General features: G+C 49.3%; 10 non-coding genes across 10 annotated transcripts; 3 read left to right on the top strand and 7 right to left on the bottom strand.

Moving 5' to 3' along the window:
• Positions 1 to 840: 840 nt before the first annotated feature.
• Positions 841 to 912, bottom strand: Trnap-ugg. Its single transcript has one exon. It is a non-coding gene; the product is annotated as a tRNA-Pro (tRNA).
• Positions 913 to 2,549: 1,637 nt separating this feature from the next.
• Positions 2,550 to 2,621, bottom strand: Trnap-cgg. The gene has a single exon. It is a non-coding gene; the product is annotated as a tRNA-Pro (tRNA).
• Positions 2,622 to 2,856: 235 nt separating this feature from the next.
• Positions 2,857 to 2,928, top strand: Trnav-uac. Its single transcript has one exon. It is a non-coding gene; the product is annotated as a tRNA-Val (tRNA).
• A 1,404-nt stretch (positions 2,929 to 4,332) lies between these two features.
• On the bottom strand, positions 4,333 to 4,404 carry Trnap-ugg. The gene has a single exon. It is a non-coding gene; the product is annotated as a tRNA-Pro (tRNA).
• A 1,637-nt stretch (positions 4,405 to 6,041) lies between these two features.
• On the bottom strand, positions 6,042 to 6,113 carry Trnap-cgg. Its single transcript has one exon. It is a non-coding gene; the product is annotated as a tRNA-Pro (tRNA).
• A 235-nt stretch (positions 6,114 to 6,348) lies between these two features.
• On the top strand, positions 6,349 to 6,421 carry Trnav-uac. The gene has a single exon. It is a non-coding gene; the product is annotated as a tRNA-Val (tRNA).
• Positions 6,422 to 7,809: 1,388 nt separating this feature from the next.
• On the bottom strand, positions 7,810 to 7,881 carry Trnap-ugg. The gene has a single exon. It is a non-coding gene; the product is annotated as a tRNA-Pro (tRNA).
• A 1,639-nt stretch (positions 7,882 to 9,520) lies between these two features.
• On the bottom strand, positions 9,521 to 9,592 carry Trnap-cgg. Its single transcript has one exon. It is a non-coding gene; the product is annotated as a tRNA-Pro (tRNA).
• A 235-nt stretch (positions 9,593 to 9,827) lies between these two features.
• Trnav-uac lies at positions 9,828 to 9,900 on the top strand. The gene has a single exon. It is a non-coding gene; the product is annotated as a tRNA-Val (tRNA).
• A 1,392-nt stretch (positions 9,901 to 11,292) lies between these two features.
• Positions 11,293 to 11,364, bottom strand: Trnap-ugg. Its single transcript has one exon. It is a non-coding gene; the product is annotated as a tRNA-Pro (tRNA).
• Positions 11,365 to 12,916: the final 1,552 nt, after the last annotated feature.

Raw genomic sequence — 12,916 nt, 5'->3', positions numbered from 1 at the left:
TGAGTTCCACCTACTCTTCAGCACGGTCAAAATGGCAGGGCTCGTCCGGGATTTGAAACCGGGACCTCCTGCACCCAAAGCAGGAATCATACCCCCTTTTTTTTTTTTTTTTTAAATTTTTTTCGTTTTTAGATTGGGAAATTGCATCTGCTACCACCTGTACCCGAAACCTTCGTAATCGCCTTCACGCGTCGGACCAGAGTGTCAATTGCTCACGTCGAATAAGAAATTCGTTTGATATTGACGGCGAGCTTTTTGCGCTGACTCAGCCACTGACGTGCGATCAGTTTGCACAAAACGCGAGGGCTCGTCCGGGATTTGAACCCGGGACCTCCTGCACCCTAAGCAGGAATTATACCCATTTTTTTTTTTTTTTTTTTTTTTTTTGAACCTGTCTCCGCTGTTAGGACACTAAGCAGTGTGGTTAGCTGCATTCAGCCCCCGTGGCAATGTCTTGCAGTCCTCCAGCTTTGTTGACCACAGTTAGGTGCCTCGATAAGAGGTGGACAGGTGTCGCATCGCTCTCGCCGTCACTTGTTACCACGAATCGTACTTAACGTAGTTTTCTGCAAGCGTCAGCGTAGCGTCAGTCGAGCTAAGTCGGGCCAAGTCGCATAAGAGGAGCAACAAAATGCGCATTTCCGGTACCGGAATCGAACCCCGGCCTCCTGGGTGAGAGCCAGGTACCCCAGCCACTTTTTTTTTTTTATTTTTTTTTTTTTAACGCGTCGGACCAGAGTGTCAATTGCTCACATCGAATAAGAAGTTCATTTGATATTGACGGCGAGCTTTTTGCGCTGACTCAGCCACTGACGTGCGATCAGTTTGCACAAAACGCTAGGGCTCGTCCGGGATTTGAACCCGGGACCTCCTGCACCCAAAGCAGGAATCATACCCCTAGACCAACGAGCCACCTGGCTGGAGCAGTCAAGTTAATCCCAAGTAGTGCGCCTCACAGGGAACACAAACTTTCACGTGAATTCGCAAGATAAACGCTTTCTGCAGGCAGCACTCACCACTGATGAGAAGAATATTAAAGGCAACGAATAAAAAGCGAAATAACTGCATCGAGCACTGCTTATGAACAGCCGGCAGTGCCTCAGTTTCGGTATGTGGTTTCTCAGGGTTAAGAGAAGGCGAATGCACTAAACAAAAGAACATCGGGAAACCAAGCACCAACTCATAACGAAAAGATTGCACAATATACTGCAAGCAAAATTTCCAGAAGACGGATACTGAAGACGCCGCAGACAAAAGAATTATTCTATGCAGTAACGAATATCTAGGAAGCGTGAATTGCATGTGCTGCTCCACCACACAACTTCTTTTGATACTGTTTTACTTATTCTAAATTTTCATTACCTCATCGTCTCTAGAATACTGTGCGGTTATCACCTGGTTTCCAACAGCGATAGTAGTAAGTAAATCGACTACAAAGTCTTTCAAAGTAGGTCAGACACAAAAAAAAAATCGGAGCTGCGTGTAGCTCATGTCATTCTGCTTTCAATCGTGAATCTCCGGCTGGGAGTAGTGGCGTACTTCTGTAATCCAAGCTTCTGGGAGGCCGTTGTGTGGGAGAGATCTGGAAACAACTACAGATTCGACCGTTCCACGAGCTCAGGAACGGCCGCGATGCTTTCATCGAGCTCTGCAGATCGACAGATGATAGTGTGGAAATTTCGGCAAGCGGTGGCTAAGGTTAAGAGAAGCCAAACGCACTAAACACAAGAAAGTCGGGAAACCGAAGCACACAACTCATAACGAAAAGATTGCGGAATGCAGTGCGAAAGCAAAACTTCGAGAAGACCAACTCTGAAGCCATCGGCGAGCTAGGAATTATTCCGCACAAGAAGCGATCATGTAGGAAGAGCGAGCCGAAGCTGTCGCTCGACCACACAATAAATTTTTGCTTAATCCCAATTTGCAGTACCGGTTCGACACTAGAATACTGCGCCTTGGTTCTTCCAAAAGCGATAGTAATAAGCACGTCCACTGCAGTGTCATTTGGGGTAGTGAGTCAGACATGGGAGGATATGAGGCGGGTGGAATATGCAACGGCAGGGGCATTGCAGGGCGGCCGCCGACTCCTTGGGCTGTGGCGCGCCGGTGCCGGCGGCGGCCTGGCTGGGCTGCTGGTGCCTCCATGTAGAGCTGCCGCCGAGCCCAGGCACCGTGCCGCTAACGAAGCGATTGCCTTTGGTGACATCTTTTGCAATAACGACTGCGCGAATCGACGGTATCTCGTAAGGAAGGAAAGAGCAGCAGCTGCCGCCGAGCCCAGGCGCCGTGCCTAACACGCAGAAGGTCCCCGGCTCGATTGCGGGCGGAAACCCGTTTTCGTCGCACTCAGCAAGACACTTGCTACGATCTCTACTGTGACCATTTAAATCAACTTCAAACGTTCCATCAGCAGGGTGCACATGGCTCAAATGAAACATGAAACGGTTTCAGAACTGGTTGTCGGATTTTAGCGCTGACTTGGAGGCCTGGAAATGCGCGAAACAGCCGCCGCCATGCGATTTGTTACCGCACCGTTGTACAAAACGCAAGGGCTCGTCCGGGATTTGAACCCGGGACCTCCTGCACCCGAAGCAGGAATCATACCCCTAGACCAACGAGCCTATTCGTTCCGAAAACGCACTGCATGTGAATGACGCCACCTTTGATGGTCTCACCATGTAGGGCTGCAGCTCAGCCAGCGTTCTCCCTGTCTGTCGCGGTTGGATTGTTTCCATCGACGTCTTTTACTACAGGAACTTCACGAATCGGAGGGAGCTCGTTGCCGATGCCCTTGCTAACACAGAAGACAAACTGTTGCTATTACGAGTCTCCGGGTGGTACATGAAAAGAACCGTCGTTTCCGTGGTGTAGCGGTTATCACGTCTGCTTTACACGCAGAAGGTCCCCGGTTCGATCCCGGCGGGAACACAACAATTTTAATCTATATTTCGGATTTCATTTCCGAGATGACCTCACGTCCGCGTATGCAGAGACAAGCAATGTCGTATGCTAGACGGATAGGGCGTCATTTTACGGTCAAATACTGTTGCTCTCTTATTGCACCGGTATTTGGTAACTGAGAACGCCCCTAGCTCCATTATGGCTGGCAAAATTTATAATCCGGTTCTTCAGGGCTACTTCAAGTGCGCTTGCTACTGGCTTTCCTGAGCTCACCCTACTCGCCTTGTCACAGCTCTGTCAAAGTGTGATGCTAACTAATAATGAGAAACTCTTAGCCACGCTCAATCTTACATGCCACCCCTTGGTTGTTGCCGTCGCTAGTAAGATGAGGTAGACTGTCGCACAATTAAGCTGAATCTCCACTCACGGTGCACATATCCCGCAAAGACAACCTTGTTTTCCGTTGCATGCAAAATTACCGTCTGCTTTTCTACCGAATTCCACCTACGTACTTTACTGGTGCCGCATTCTTGTTATATCCACGTGCTATAACAGGCGTCTACTCTTCATTGAGGAGCTGCAACCGGGGCTGAGTTCCACCTACTCTTCAGCACGGTCAAAATGGCAGGGCTCGTCCGGGATTTGAAACCGGGACCTCCTGCACCCAAAGCAGGAATCATACCCCCTTTTTTTTTTTTTTTTAAATTTTTTTCGTTTTTAGATTGGGAAATTGCATCTGCTACCACCTGTACCCGAAACCTTCGTAATCGCCTTCACGCGTCGGACCAGAGTGTCAATTGCTCACGTCGAATAAGAAATTCGTTTGATATTGACGGCGAGCTTTTTGCGCTGACTCAGCCACTGACGTGCGATCAGTTTGCACAAAACGCGAGGGCTCGTCCGGGATTTGAACCCGGGACCTCCTGCACCCTAAGCAGGAATTATACCCATTTTTTTTTTTTTTTTTTTTTTTTTTTGAACCTGTCTCCGCTGTTAGGACACTAAGCAGTGTGGTTAGCTGCATTCAGCCCCCGTGGCAATGTCTTGCAGTCCTCCAGCTTTGTTGACCACAGTTAGGTGCCTCGATAAGAGGTGGACAGGTGTCGCATCGCTCTCGCCGTCACTTGTTACCACGAATCGTACTTAACGTAGTTTTCTGCAAGCGTCAGCGTAGCGTCAGTCGAGCTAAGTCGGGCCAAGTCGCATAAGAGGAGCAACAAAATGCGCATTTCCGGTACCGGGAATCGAACCCCGGCCTCCTGGGTGAGAGCCAGGTACCCCAGCCACTTTTTTTTTTTTTATTTTTTTTTTTTAACGCGTCGGACCAGAGTGTCAATTGCTCACATCGAATAAGAAGTTCATTTGATATTGACGGCGAGCTTTTTGCGCTGACTCAGCCACTGACGTGCGATCAGTTTGCACAAAACGCTAGGGCTCGTCCGGGATTTGAACCCGGGACCTCCTGCACCCAAAGCAGGAATCATACCCCTAGACCAACGAGCCACCTGGCTGGAGCAGTCAAGTTAATCCCAAGTAGTGCGCCTCACAGGGAACACAAACTTTCACGTGAATTCGCAAGATAAACGCTTTCTGCAGGCAGCACTCACCACTGATGAGAAGAATATTAAAGGCAACGAATAAAAAGCGAAATAACTGCATCGAGCACTGCTTATGAACAGCCGGCAGTGCCTCAGTTTCGGTATGTGGTTTCTCAGGGTTAAGAGAAGGCGAATGCACTAAACAAAAGAACATCGGGAAACCAAGCACCAACTCATAACGAAAAGATTGCACAATATACTGCAAGCAAAATTTCCAGAAGACGGATACTGAAGACGCCGCAGACAAAAGAATTATTCTATGCAGTAACGAATATCTAGGAAGCGTGAATTGCATGTGCTGCTCCACCACACAACTTCTTTTGATACTGTTTTACTTATTCTAAATTTTCATTACCTCATCGTCTCTAGAATACTGTGCGGTTATCACCTGGTTTCCAACAGCGATAGTAGTAAGTAAATCGACTACAAAGTCTTTCAAAGTAGGTCAGACACAAAAAAAAAATCGGAGCTGCGTGTAGCTCATGTCATTCTGCTTTCAATCGTGAATCTCCGGCTGGGAGTAGTGGCGTACTTCTGTAATCCAAGCTTCTGGGAGGCCGTTGTGTGGGAGAGATCTGGAAACAACTACAGATTCGACCGTTCCACGAGCTCAGGAACGGCCGCGATGCCTTCATCGAGCTCTGCAGATCGACAGATGATAGTGTGGAAATTTCGGCAAGCGGTGGCTAAGGGTTAAGAGAAGCAAACGCACTAAACACAAGAAAGTCGGAAACCGAAGCACACAACTCATAACGAAAAGATTGCGGAATGCAGTGCGAAAGCAAAACTTCGAGAAGACCAACTCTGAAGCCATCGGCGAGCTAGGAATTATTCCGCACAAGAAGCGATCATGTAGGAAGAGCGAGCCGAAGCTGTCGCTCGACCACACAATAAATTTTTGCTTAATCCCAATTTGCAGTACCGGTTCGACACTAGAATACTGCGCCTTGGTTCTTCCAAAAGCGATAGTAATAAGCACGTCCACTGCAGTGTCATTTGGGGTAGTGAGTCAGACATGGGGAGGATATGAGGCGGGTGGAATATGCAACGGCAGGGGCATTGCAGGGCGGCCGCCGACTCCTTGGGCTGTGGCGCGCCGGTGCCGGCGGCGGCCTGGCTGGGCTGCTGGTGCCTCCATGTAGAGCTGCCGCCGAGCCCAGGCACCGTGCCGCTAACGAAGCGATTGCCTTTGGTGACATCTTTTGCAATAACGACTGCGCGAATCGACGGTATCTCGTAAGGAAGGAAAGAGCAGCAGCTGCCGCCGAGCCCAGGCGCCGTGCCTAACACGCAGAAGGTCCCCGGCTCGATTGCGGGCGGAAACCCGTTTTCGTCGCACTCAGCAAGACACTTGCTACGATCTCTACTGTGACCATTTAAATCAACTTCAAACGTTCCATCAGCAGGGTGCACATGGCTCAAATGAAACATGAAACGGTTTCAGAACTGGTTGTCGGATTTTAGCGCTGACTTGGAGGCCTGGAAATGCGCGAAACAGCCGCCGCCATGCGATTTGTTACCGCACCGTTGTACAAAACGCAAGGGCTCGTCCGGGATTTGAACCCGGGACCTCCTGCACCCGAAGCAGGAATCATACCCCTAGACCAACGAGCCTATTCGTTCCGAAAACGCACTGCATGTGAATGACGCCACCTTTGATGGTCTCACCATGTAGGGCTGCAGCTCAGCCAGCGTTCTCCCTGTCTGTCGCGGTTGGATTGTTTCCATCGACGTCTTTTACTACAGGAACTTCACGAATCGGAGGGAGCTCGTTGCCGATGCCCTTGCTAACACAGAAGACAAACTGTTGCTATTACGAGTCTCCGGGTGGTACATGAAAAGAACCGTCGTTTCCGTGGTGTAGCGGTTATCACGTCTGCTTTACACGCAGAAGGTCCCCGGTTCGATCCCGGGCGGGAACACAACAATTTTAATCTATATTTCGGATTTCATTTCCGAGATGACCTCACGTCCGCGTATGCAGAGACAAGCAATGTCGTATGCTAGACGGATAGGGCGTCATTTTACGGTCAAATACTGTTGCTCTCTTATTGCACCGGTATTTGGTAACTGAGAACGCCCTAGCTCCATTATGGCTGGCAAAATTTATAATCCGGTTCTTCAGGGCTACTTCAAGTGCGCTTGCTACTGGCTTTCCTGAGCTCACCCTACTCGCCTTGTCACAGCTCTGTCAAAGTGTGATGCTAACTAATAATGAGAAACTCTTAGCCACGCTCAATCTTACATGCCACCCCTTGGTTGTTGCCGTCGCTAGTAAGATGAGGGTAGACTGTCGCACAATTAAGCTGAATCTCCACTCACGGTGCACATATCCCGCAAAGACAACCTTGTTTTCCGTTGCATGCAAAATTACCGTCTGCTTTTCTACCGAATTCCACCTACGTACTTTACTGGTGCCGCATTCTTGTTATATCCACGTGCTATAACAGGCGTCTACTCTTCATTGAGGAGCTGCAACCGGGGCTGAGTTCCACCTACTCTTCAGCACGGTCAAAATGGCAGGGCTCGTCCGGGATTTGAAACCGGGACCTCCTGCACCCAAAGCAGGAATCATACCCCCTTTTTTTTTTTTTTTTTTAAATTTTTTTCGTTTTAGATTGGGAAATTGCATCTGCTACCACCTGTACCCGAAACCTTCGTAATCGCCTTCACGCGTCGGACCAGAGTGTCAATTGCTCACGTCGAATAAGAAATTCGTTTGATATTGACGGCGAGCTTTTTGCGCTGACTCAGCCACTGACGTGCGATCAGTTTGCACAAAACGCGAGGCTCGTCCGGGATTTGAACCCGGGACCTCCTGCACCCTAAGCAGGAATTATACCCATTTTTTTTTTTTTTTTTTTTTTTGAACCTGTCTCCGCTGTTAGGACACTAAGCAGTGTGGTTAGCTGCATTCAGCCCCCGTGGCAATGTCTTGCAGTCCTCCAGCTTTGTTGACCACAGTTAGGTGCCTCGATAAGAGGTGGACAGGTGTCGCATCGCTCTCGCCGTCACTTGTTACCACGAATCGTACTTAACGTAGTTTTCTGCAAGCGTCAGTCGAGCTAAGTCGGGCCAAGTCGCATAAGAGGAGCAACAAATGCGCATTTCCGGTACCGGGAATCGAACCCCGGCCTCCTGGGTGAGAGCCAGGTACCCCAGCCACTTTTTTTTTTTTATTTTTTTTTTTTTAACGCGTCGGACCAGAGTGTCAATTGCTCACATCGAATAAGAAGTTCATTTGATATTGACGGCGAGCTTTTTGCGCTGACTCAGCCACTGACGTGCGATCAGTTTGCACAAAACGCTAGGGCTCGTCCGGGATTTGAACCCGGGACCTCCTGCACCCAAAGCAGGAATCATACCCCTAGACCAACGAGCCACCTGGCTGGAGCAGTCAAGTTAATCCCAAGTAGTGCGCCTCACAGGGAACACAAACTTTCACGTGAATTCGCAAGATAAACGCTTTCTGCAGGCAGCACTCACCACTGATGAGAAGAATATTAAAGGCAACGAATAAAAAGCGAAATAACTGCATCGAGCACTGCTTATGAACAGCCGGCAGTGCCTCAGTTTCGGTATGTGGTTTCTCAGGGTTAAGAGAAGGCGAATGCACTAAACAAAAGAACATCGGGAAACCAAGCACCAACTCATAACGAAAAGATTGCACAATATACTGCAAGCAAAATTTCCAGAAGACGGATACTGAAGACGCCGCAGACAAAAGAATTATTCTATGCAGTAACGAATATCTAGGAAGCGTGAATTGCATGTGCTGCTCCACCACACAACTTCTTTTGATACTGTTTTACTTATTCTAAATTTTCATTACCTCATCGTCTCTAGAATACTGTGCGGTTATCACCTGGTTTCCAACAGCGATAGTAGTAAGTAAATCGACTACAAAGTCTTTCAAAGTAGGTCAGACACAAAAAAAAAATCGGAGCTGCGTGTAGCTCATGTCATTCTGCTTTCAATCGTGAATCTCCGGCTGGGAGTAGTGGCGTACTTCTGTAATCCAAGCTTCTGGGAGGCCGTTGTGTGGGAGAGATCTGGAAACAACTACAGATTCGACCGTTCCACGAGCTCAGGAACGGCCGCGATGCCTTCATCGAGCTCTGCAGATCGACAGATGATAGTGTGGAAATTTCGGCAAGCGGTGGCTAAGGGTTAAGAGAAGCCAAACGCACTAAACACAAGAAAGTCGGGAAACCGAAGCACACAACTCATAACGAAAAGATTGCGGAATGCAGTGCGAAAGCAAAACTTCGAGAAGACCAACTCTGAAGCCATCGGCGAGCTAGGAATTATTCCGCACAAGAAGCGATCATGTAGGAAGAGCGAGCCGAAGCTGTCGCTCGACCACACAATAAATTTTTGCTTAATCCCAATTTGCAGTACCGGTTCGACACTAGAATACTGCGCCTTGGTTCTTCCAAAAGCGATAGTAATAAGCACGTCCACTGCAGTGTCATTTGGGGTAGTGAGTCAGACATGGGGAGGATATGAGGCGGGTGGAATATGCAACGGCAGGGGCATTGCAGGGCGGCCGCCGACTCCTTGGGCTGTGGCGCGCCGGTGCCGGCGGCGGCCTGGCTGGGCTGCTGGTGCCTCCATGTAGAGCTGCCGCCGAGCCCAGGCACCGTGCCGCTAACGAAGCGATTGCCTTTGGTGACATCTTTTGCAATAACGACTGCGCGAATCGACGGTATCTCGTAAGGAAGGAAAGAGCAGCAGCTGCCGCCGAGCCCAGGCGCCGTGCCTAACACGCAGAAGGTCCCCGGCTCGATTGCGGGCGGAAACCCGTTTTCGTCGCACTCAGCAAGACACTTGCTACGATCTCTACTGTGACCATTTAAATCAACTTCAAACGTTCCATCAGCAGGGTGCACATGGCTCAAATGAAACATGAAACGGTTTCAGAACTGGTTGTCGGATTTTAGCGCTGACTTGGAGGCCTGGAAATGCGCGAAACAGCCGCCGCCATGCGATTTGTTACCGCACCGTTGTACAAAACGCAAGGGCTCGTCCGGGATTTGAACCCGGGACCTCCTGCACCCGAAGCAGGAATCATACCCCTAGACCAACGAGCCTATTCGTTCCGAAAACGCACTGCATGTGAATGACGCCACCTTTGATGGTCTCACCATGTAGGGCTGCAGCTCAGCCAGCGTTCTCCCTGTCTGTCGCGGTTGGATTGTTTCCATCGACGTCTTTTACTACAGGAACTTCACGAATCGGAGGGAGCTCGTTGCCGATGCCCTTGCTAACACAGAAGACAAACTGTTGCTATTACGAGTCTCCGGGTGGTACATGAAAAGAACCGTCGTTTCCGTGGTGTAGCGGTTATCACGTCTGCTTTACACGCAGAAGGTCCCCGGTTCGATCCCGGGCGGGAACACAACAATTTTAATCTATATTTCGGATTTCATTTCCGAGATGACCTCACGTCCGCGTATGCAGAGACAAGCAATGTCGTATGCTAGACGGATAGGGCGTCATTTTACGGTCAAATACTGTTGCTCTCTTATTGCACCGGTATTTGGTAACTGAGAACGCCCCTAGCTCCATTATGGCTGGCAAAATTTATAATCCGGTTCTTCAGGGCTACTTCAAGTGCGCTTGCTACTGGCTTTCCTGAGCTCACCCTACTCGCCTTGTCACAGCTCTGTCAAAGTGTGATGCTAACTAATAATGAGAAACTCTTAGCCACGCTCAATCTTACATGCCACCCCTTGGTTGTTGCCGTCGCTAGTAAGATGAGGGTAGACTGTCGCACAATTAAGCTGAATCTCCACTCACGGTGCACATATCCCGCAAAGACAACCTTGTTTTCCGTTGCATGCAAAATTACCGTCTGCTTTTCTACCGAATTCCACCTACGTACTTTACTGGTGCCGCATTCTTGTTATATCCACGTGCTATAACAGGCGTCTACTCTTCATTGAGGAGCTGCAACCGGGGCTGAGTTCCACCTACTCTTCAGCACGGTCAAAATGGCAGGGCTCGTCCGGGATTTGAAACCGGGACCTCCTGCACCCAAAGCAGGAATCATACCCCCTTTTTTTTTTTTTTTTAATTTTTTTTCGTTTTTAGATTGGGAAATTGCATCTGCTACCACCTGTACCCGAAACCTTCGTAATCGCCTTCACGCGTCGGACCAGAGTGTCAATTGCTCACGTCGAATAAGAAATTCGTTTGATATTGACGGCGAGCTTTTTGCGCTGACTCAGCCACTGACGTGCGATCAGTTTGCACAAAACGCGAGGGCTCGTCCGGGATTTGAACCCGGGACCTCCTGCACCCTAAGCAGGAATTATACCCATTTTTTTTTTTTTTTTTTTTTTTTTGAACCTGTCTCCGCTGTTAGGACACTAAGCAGTGTGGTTAGCTGCATTCAGCCCCCGTGGCAATGTCTTGCAGTCCTCCAGCTTTGTTGACCACAGTTAGGTGCCTCGATAAGAGGTGGACAGGTGTCGCATCGCTCTCGCCGTCACTTGTTACCACGAATCGTACTTAACGTAGTTTTCTGCAAGCGTCAGTCGAGCTAAGTCGGGCCAAGTCGCATAAGAGGAGCAACAAAATGCGCATTTCCGGTACCGGGAATCGAACCCCGGCCTCCTGGGTGAGAGCCAGGTACCCCAGCCACTTTTTTTTTTTTATTTTTTTTTTTTTAACGCGTCGGACCAGAGTGTCAATTGCTCACATCGAATAAGAAGTTCATTTGATATTGACGGCGAGCTTTTTGCGCTGACTCAGCCACTGACGTGCGATCAGTTTGCACAAAACGCTAGGGCTCGTCCGGGATTTGAACCCGGGACCTCCTGCACCCAAAGCAGGAATCATACCCCTAGACCAACGAGCCACCTGGCTGGAGCAGTCAAGTTAATCCCAAGTAGTGCGCCTCACAGGGAACACAAACTTTCACGTGAATTCGCAAGATAAACGCTTTCTGCAGGCAGCACTCACCACTGATGAGAAGAATATTAAAGGCAACGAATAAAAAGCGAAATAACTGCATCGAGCACTGCTTATGAACAGCCGGCAGTGCCTCAGTTTCGGTATGTGGTTTCTCAGGGTTAAGAGAAGGCGAATGCACTAAACAAAAGAACATCGGGAAACCAAGCACCAACTCATAACGAAAAGATTGCACAATATACTGCAAGCAAAATTTCCAGAAGACGGATACTGAAGACGCCGCAGACAAAAGAATTATTCTATGCAGTAACGAATATCTAGGAAGCGTGAATTGCATGTGCTGCTCCACCACACAACTTCTTTTGATACTGTTTTACTTATTCTAAATTTTCATTACCTCATCGTCTCTAGAATACTGTGCGGTTATCACCTGGTTTCCAACAGCGATAGTAGTAAGTAAATCGACTACAAAGTCTTTCAAAGTAGGTCAGACACAAAAAAAAAATCGGAGCTGCGTGTAGCTCATGTCATTCTGCTTTCAATCGTGAATCTCCGGCTGGGAGTAGTGGCGTACTTCTGTAATCCAAGCTTCTGGGAGGCCGTTGTGTGGGAGAGATCTGGAAACAACTACAGATTCGACCGTTCCACGAGCTCAGGAACGGCCGCGATGCCTTCATCGAGCTCTGCAGATCGACAGATGATAGTGTGGAAATTTCGGCAAGCGGTGGCTAAGGGTTAAGAGAAGCCAAACGCACTAAACACAAGAAAGTCGGGAAACCGAAGCACACAACTCATAACGAAAAGATTGCGGAATGCAGTGCGAAAGCAAAACTTCGAGAAGACCAACTCTGAAGCCATCGGCGAGCTAGGAATTATTCCGCACAAGAAGCGATCATGTAGGAAGAGCGAGCCGAAGCTGTCGCTCGACCACACAATAAATTTTTGCTTAATCCCAATTTGCAGTACCGGTTCGACACTAGAATACTGCGCCTTGGTTCTTCCAAAAGCGATAGTAATAAGCACGTCCACTGCAGTGTCATTTGGGGTAGTGAGTCAGACATGGGGAGGATATGAGGCGGGTGGAATATGCAACGGCAGGGGCATTGCAGGGCGGCCGCCGACTCCTTGGGCTGTGGCGCGCCGGTGCCGGCGGCGGCCTGGCTGGGCTGCTGGTGCCTCCATGTAGAGCTGCCGCCGAGCCCAGGCACCGTGCCGCTAACGAAGCGATTGCCTTTGGTGACATCTTTTGCAATAACGACTGCGCGAATCGACGGTATCTCGTAAGGAAGGAAAGAGCAGCAGCTGCCGCCGAGCCCAGGCGCCGTGCCTAACACGCAGAAGGTCCCCGGCTCGATTGCGGGCGGAAACCCGTTTTCGTCGCACTCAGCAAGACACTTGCTACGATCTCTACTGTGACCATTTAAATCAACTTCAAACGTTCCATCAGCAGGGTGCACATGGCTCAAATGAAACATGAAACGGTTTCAGAACTGGTTGTC

This window comes from Schistocerca piceifrons, unplaced genomic scaffold (genome assembly GCF_021461385.2).
Source record: "Schistocerca piceifrons isolate TAMUIC-IGC-003096 unplaced genomic scaffold, iqSchPice1.1 HiC_scaffold_421, whole genome shotgun sequence".
Taxonomy (NCBI): domain Eukaryota; kingdom Metazoa; phylum Arthropoda; class Insecta; order Orthoptera; family Acrididae; genus Schistocerca; species Schistocerca piceifrons.
Note: the sequence above shows the minus strand (reverse complement) of the source record. Positions and strands in the feature narration are given on the sequence as shown.